The sequence below is a fragment of the Anas platyrhynchos genome, chromosome 1, assembly GCF_047663525.1.
Source record: "Anas platyrhynchos isolate ZD024472 breed Pekin duck chromosome 1, IASCAAS_PekinDuck_T2T, whole genome shotgun sequence".
In the NCBI taxonomy this organism is placed as follows: domain Eukaryota; kingdom Metazoa; phylum Chordata; class Aves; order Anseriformes; family Anatidae; genus Anas; species Anas platyrhynchos.
This window is the reverse complement of record NC_092587.1, coordinates 62,998,501-63,005,860: the sequence shown is the minus strand read 5'-3', so window position 1 is coordinate 63,005,860 and position 7,360 is coordinate 62,998,501.

The following is a 7,360-nucleotide window of genomic DNA, read 5'->3' as shown; positions in this document are numbered from 1 at the left end:
GCTTTTGAAGATGGAAGAAAGCTGTAGCTGTACCTGTACCTGTACCTGTGCAGGTGGGTTCTGCTGCAGAGCAAGCTCAGCATGCTCGTTATTCTCTGCTAAGGAGCTGGGGATTACTCTGACTTGCTGAAAAACACCTGGTCTAGATTGTATCAGGTGTAGCTTAGTAAGAAGGGCATAAAACTTGCCAGCTCTAACACCCCACATTGTTCATCAACACAGGATGCTCAGGTTGTAACAGAAAGCTAAAGTGATAGGAAAGAGCATAACCAGCTGACAACTATTATGTGGTATTGCTTCTGGTCTCCACAGCTTGTAGCTCCATGAGCAGCTTGCTCTGCAGGAATTCATGTCTGCAGCACAAATTCTGAGCACTGGATGTGGCTGGATTCAGTTCAAAAAACATCTTGGACCAAAGTTTTTCATTAAACACAGTGTTGTCTTCCAACATTAAAACAAGACAGAAGCTGTGATTCTTGATTTGTTGAAGGAGTACAATAATATCTTTGGCCCCAATCTGCTTGTAAGATGGCAAAGGTTACAAGCCGTTATATTTGTGCCTGTGTTTCTGATACTTTGGAATAAGTAACTTAAACAGAGGTCATGCGATGTGATGAACTCCTAGATGACTCAATGAAAATAAATTTTAAAACATGTGTTCTCACCTTTAACTTTCCCAAACCCTTTATGAATGATCTGCTTCCAAAAGCTTGCCAACCATGGCGGTACATAGGCTCAATACTTATCTGCCCACAAATTCTGCAAGACTGTTCGAAAAAGAGAGCAGAAATTGCATCTTAAATAAGCAGGTAGGCTTAATGCTCGTCAACACCAGAGAGGCTGGTGCTAGCTGTCTGTTGGAGAATTCAGGGCTTTGGGCGGATAAATGCTTCCTATTCAAAGTGAATGACACGAAGTCGAGTTCACCCCCGAGAACAACAACGGAAGCCTGAACGGAAAAGCCCACACCTGGAGGGCTGCCAGTCCTCTCTCGCCTCCCACCTGGTAGCAGGTGTTAGAGCAGCACCTCCCTCCCTGGCAGCAGACGCGATGACTATTTAAAAGAGAAAGTCTTTGCGGGAGCTTTCTGTACTGAGGAGTTTTGGCACTGGGCTTCCAGCAGAGAACAAATCTGGGCTATGCTATCCATTGCCTCACGACAGACCTTGTGCTGTGGTGGGCAGAATGAAAACAAGGAGCTAAAGGGGCCAGGAGACTCCCTGCACTGAGGACTCCTCATCTTCCTATGCCCTTGGGCCAGCTCAGCTGTGAAATTACGCAGGCTCTGGTGCAGGCTTAGTTATTTCAAATATAGAGTGGCATCTGTGGGGGGCAGAATAACCTTTCTGGCTCAGCCTGCATGTATGTTTGCTGTGGGCTGAGCTTATGGCTGGTCTCAGGGTAAGCTACACACCTGGACTCCCCAACAGCCAAAGCACTCAAGATTCCTGCTTAGTCACCCAGCACCTAGGCAAGCTTTCAAATCCACTTTTATCTTTGCATTTCAAAGGCTTCGCTCACTGCAGCACCGCAGATCTGTCAGGAAAGAAACGTAAAGGCAGTCATCCCCACCGACTCCACAGCCACCTCCATCGGCCTGCTTGAGCACCCCACCTCGAAGCGAGATGGCGGGCCCTGCTATGGGATGGGAAGGGTTTTACTTCAGCTCGACAGGGCACTTGGCTGGCAGCCTCCTCAGCGCTGCGTGCCTGAGCAGGTCGGCGCAGGTCCCGGCGGCCTCCCGATCCTCCTCCCCGCAGGCAGGGGCAATGCTCGCAGTTTGGAGCCTGTGACCCCCTGAAGGGGTTACGGCTCTGCTTTCCCCCGTTATCCACAAATCCCCGTGTCAGCAGCCCGCTAAAATCTCCACAGGTCCGTCGGCTGCCTCAGGGCACTGGCTGGGGTGGGTCGGTGGAGCACGCTGGGCCTGCGATGTGGCAGGCGAGGAAGAGGAGGGGAATTCTTCATGCTCCAGTTGCCGTTTTGTTCGTAGCCCTGCAGCTGCTGCCCGCTGAGTCTGCCTCTTCTCTGCGGGCAGCAGGGCCCTCCCTCACCCTGCCTTCCTCAGCTCTCCTCTTAGTGTTTATTTTGCGCCTGCACTGGCTTCCCACCTCCTTTTCATTATTTTTGAAAAATGTATTTGACATCTTCAGTAATCACTCAGTACTCCCGCTTATCTTGCCCCCCTTCCTCATCTCTGCCTGGATTCCTGCTTAGGGGAGCTGCTGGGCTCGGCCAGGGCTGCTGCAGGTGCAGAACGCTGCAGCTCCGGGAGGCACAGGACAGCCAGTCCTTACTTTATGCACAGGGCTGCGTCTTGGCAGAGGATGAAGAGCAGAAAAGTTAATCTTCCCTAGCACTGCTGGATTGCTTGCGAATGTTAAAATATAAATCTGGGCTCTTCCCAGGTCTGAGAGTTTGGCATTGCCCATGCTGAGTCAAAGTTAGAAGCTGCAAACCTAAGATCCCAACAAAGAACAAGGCAGCGTAGTTAATACCTAGCCCTGTTGGTGAGCTGCACTTACCTGTATGGATCTGCTTAAAAGCAGAACAACCTCTACAAATTTCCCCATCCTTTCCAGTGCAGGCATGGAGGAGTTTAGGACTGCCATAATACGCCGTTCAGCTCAGCAAGGCTAAAGCATGCACTTGGCTTTACACACTCATGTAATTCCACATCATTTAGTCATCGTTAAGTCACTTCTGAAGGTTTTATTGACTCAGATTGGTATGCTCAGAAGTTGGATAGAGTCCTTTCAAGCCAGTCTTACACTGCCACAGCTTGAGGAGAGCTACGTCAGGCCCGTTCTGTAATGCCTTTATCAGGTGCAGGGAACAACCGAGATACTTCATTTTCTTGGTTTTGCCCCAGGGGTTCATTTTGTACTTCTACAAAACAAGCTTAGTTTTTGTTATAAATACGAACACACTGGAGCTCTCTGTCCTTACGTTGGGCTCGACCTTGTTCTTGGCATCCCTTTCGCATTTTGTCTCTTTATTTTATTTTATGACAATCTGCTATTGAACACATGTTGTGAATTTACTTAGAGATTTGAGAGAGAACAAACACTCTTCTGTCTTATCAATATTTTTTTTCTCTTGTTTTAATGTGTTTTGCATTTCTATTTCTTTGCTGCTTGTGCTAGGAACACTCTTGGAAAACTCTCCTTTTGCTGTACATACCTCACCCTTGTATCAGTGCTAACCCCAGAGCCAGGCAAAGCACGGTAGGTAGGTGTTCAGACAGCTTTGGTCCCTGCCAGCTGTTTGTCTTTGTGCATTTCATGTATTTTTAATTGTGCACACTTCTGTTTGTCCCCAGCCCAGTGCTTTCATGAAGAAAGCGTGGCATTTGCTTGGTTTACAGCTATCCACTTCTTCACAAGCAAAATCCTGTTTCATAACAGCCCTTCTGTAAGTTGGGTGCTGGTTATCCCACAGAACCATGCTTTAATAAATGTTATTTACATTTTTCAGGGTAGCTAGAGGGGTTTGGTTTTAATTAGCTGAGTAAGAGAGCCATGAGTGATTATACAGCCACAAACAGAGCTGCTGCCATCATCTCCCAGCTTCTTACCCATGGCTCCTGTGCCAACAGAGCTAAAACAAGGAAAAAATAGCTCAGGCTCTTGGAGACAAGCATTTTTTGAAAGACAGGAAGGGGGGAAATTGATGAAGATGTTACCATGTGTGTTGAGCCTGCAGTACTCAGTAGTTTTTCTGTACCTGATTAATTGCCTAAGCCGGAGGCAGAGAGGCTCTTCCAGATTTGGGAAGTGTGAAGGGAGTGCGAGCCCTCCTGCCATCCTCCCCTGGGCAATGCTCTGGAATCAGGGAGGTTCTTGTATTGAGACACTGCCTGCTGGGAGCTATTTCAGTGAACTACAGGCTCCTTCCTTCTCCATCCTCCTGCTGCAAAGCACAGCTTCCTTCTCCATTTCTTCCCAACCCTCTTGTTCTGCACAGCAGTCAGCATCACTCAGAGTGCCCCTGCTAATGAAACGTGACAGGAGCGAGGTCCAAGGGAAGAGGGCATCTCAGGGTGACTGGAGGAGGAACCTCAGCCCAGGGCATTGCCAGCAACGTGGCCAGCTTCAACGGTGGTCAAGTGGGGCAAGGCATTAGGCTTGCAGCGCTTGGGAAAACTTGCTAGCAGCCTGGCATCATTTTGGGATCACAACTTCCCTGCACTCTGAACGTGTGCAGGAGCTGGTCCTGTTGCAAACAAGTTGAACCTCCAATGCCTTCCAGTGCTCTGGGATACTGGGCTGGGTGGGATCTACCCAGGGCATCCTGCAGCTAGCAGTAAGACCACGCACACTGCTCGCTGCCCAGAGCCAAGACTGCAGAAGTCCATCACCGCCCATCTCCTGCCTGCCAAACATGGGGTACTGCCACTATTCTCTTACAGGCTATTGCAACCAAAGAGGTGAACATGAGGCTTTTAAATACCTTCATTACCACGAGCCTGGCCCTTCACACAGAGATGAGCTCATCTAGAAGCAAACTTACGCATGAGTGGGACTGGCTTCATAAACATCACGTCTTGAAAGCAGCAACAACAGTCCCTTTACTATTTTCCCAAGAGAGTTGCTTCTCTTCTGGGCACAAAGTAATAAACAGGTCAGCAGACTACAGTGCTCGTGAATGCCTTTCTAAACTCGTCGGCTTTCGGAACTCCCACTGCCTTCAGCAAGGCCAAGATTAAATAGCCATGGTGGATCACCTCGTATTTGCACCTCCTAGGACACACATTTGAGTTACAGACCAACAAGTTCATGCTTCTTCTGTTCTTTTTCATTCCTCCCATCTCAGCACTGCGTCAGTTAAATGCATGTGACTAAGCCTGGAGCAGCTATCCCTCACCCATCACAGCTACACACAGTACCCCCGTCTAGCACAAATTCATGCTGACAGCTGAAATTCTAACAGCTCCTATTCAGGGGATGAATCCATCAGCTTCTCTGGTTTGCAGGTTTTTTCCTAGTTCTCTCGTGTTCCTGTTACCATGAATGGAAATCTTCTTCCACAGCTTTAAGAACACGAAAGCTGGTAGAGCCAGTGGGTGGTGTTTCCACTTAAGTTCCCAGTTTTGTTAAAAGTCCTTTTTACATAGGCAGGGGGGGAATGTCCTGCGCACCACGCCCACTTTCAGCCAGCTTCATGCTATTTAGACAGGCAGGAACCACAGGCCATCTGCAAGAGGTTTAGGGCTCAGACAAGCCAATGGCCTCACTAATTCCAGGCTGGTGGGTTCATGCTACGTGGTCTCATTTAGAGCATGTCCTGTTTCCCTCACTGGGTAATGACAGTTAAAAGGTTGCGAGGGTGCAAGCAAGTGGAGTTAATTCAGGTGAGACCCCCGGTCAGGAGAAAGGGACTAAAGGGGTTATCCAGGAGTTCTCAGCTACTTCAAGTACGGGAGCACCGTCTTTGAGCTGGCATCCCTATTCGTTTGTAATGATGAGCAGGGACAAGCTGTGGGGCAGAGAGGGGACAGGATGAACTCCACATAGCTACACAAGGAGGTCTCCCGTATCATTCTCCTACTTTGAGCTAGACCAAAGAAGCTTAAGCTTGCAGGCATCCCCATCACCTCCACACAAGCATAACTACTTCTTGGTCTGGACAGTTCAGCCTGTCCCAGCAGCCACAGTTTCTGGGGTAGAATGAGCCATGGCTGTGCCTCTGAGAAGAGCTTCGGGCTCGCGATGAAAAGCTCTTGCAAAGCATCTGTTCCTCCCAGCCTTTTGGTAGGGAATCTGCTGACATCTTCAGAAAACAGCCAGGTGAGTATTTATATCCATTTCTGTAGCACTTAATCACATTAAGGTAGGTTTTCCCACCTAAGGCCAACAGAAGGAGCCCTTCTCTTCCCTCTGGCTGCAGAGGCAGCGTAAGGAAAACTTCCCTCGGCTTGAAGCAGCCTTTGAGGAAACCTGTTGTTGAAAGCAGGAGGATGCCAGGGTTGCACAGCACCAAATCCTGCATCTGGCTGCTACTGAGGGAGGCGTTTAATTTTAGGTTAGGCTTGTATCAGCTGGTCATGGGAGCAGGGGAGAATCTAGTGCTGGAACAGGAGGAACACTATCTTACAGATGGCTTGATTACTTATGTGAGAGTAAATGGTGTGAATACTTGAGCTTCTCTGACATAAACTGCAATTATTTTACATGTGTGGATCCCACTGAATCAATTATTGAATGATACCAAGGTCGCCATTTGATTACTCAGCAATGAGGGGCTTTACAGCAATGTTATTTGGAAAAATATACTGTGGGTATTGGGGGGGTAGGGGATGCCTTTTCTTCTTTTCCCCCTCCCTTTGATACAAACGTGTTCTTGGTTAAATAATAAAATTGTTTGATTGGTCACATCACCTTCTGACAGAAGATTTTCCGAGGAGCTGAGATGCAAGGTCTGTGGAGAATACAGATGGGCCCATTAAAGCGTCAGCCCTCCCTGCAGAGCCTCTTGCCAGTGACAAATCAGCTCCACGGTGGCTGAGGCAGAGACTTTACTTTAAGCAGGCACTGCACAGCAGGCCAGCACTGAAATTCTTCCCAGTCTCTTCACATCCTGTGCTGAGCTCAAACCACCTTATAACGATGCATCTGATGGAGGAGCTGAAGGGAAAACACAAATGCCAGCGATGCCGTGCTCCCTGACCGCAGTGACAGGAGTTCAGTCTGAGCTGCTGGGTGGCAGACAGGGAAGTGGCTTTGCTCCTAACTTGAGCACAGTTTGTCCCTATGAGCTTACCTGAAGTGCTGGAAAGGAGCAGACAAGATCAGTGAGCTGCTTTGACTCCTACCCACGCGAGTTTTCTCTTACAGTTTTGTTCCCCTTACCCTTTGCAGAAAACACTGCGGTGCTCCCAGACGCCCCACGGGCAGTGAGCAGGAAGGAAGCTGTTTGCACTTCCTCCTCCTCCTCACAAGCTCACTCGTGCTGCACTTCAAATATTTACCTTTAAGAAGCCAGACCCCACTACCTCCGATTTTCACACGCAAGCCTAACACACGTAGCAAGGAAGTGTATTAGGTCCTCCTACTGAATCTTGACAAGCAGCTCTATGGATTGTCTTCACATTGATGGGATCCTGTAATTTTGGTGTGCTGCTATTGATAAACAGTGAAATCACTGAATGATGCATTTGAGTATTTTTTTTTACATATACAGTCTCAGGCTTTGAGATTTTCAGTCCTGAGATTGCTTACTTTTTCAAAACCAAGAGTTAAAATGAGTCAGCCAACATTCCCCACCTGACGCATGCACAGCGCACACACACCTGCAGGTAACTACGTTGCAGCTGAGCAGTTTTCCAAAAATTCTCTTATTTTTGCCAAATCCAGCAGTC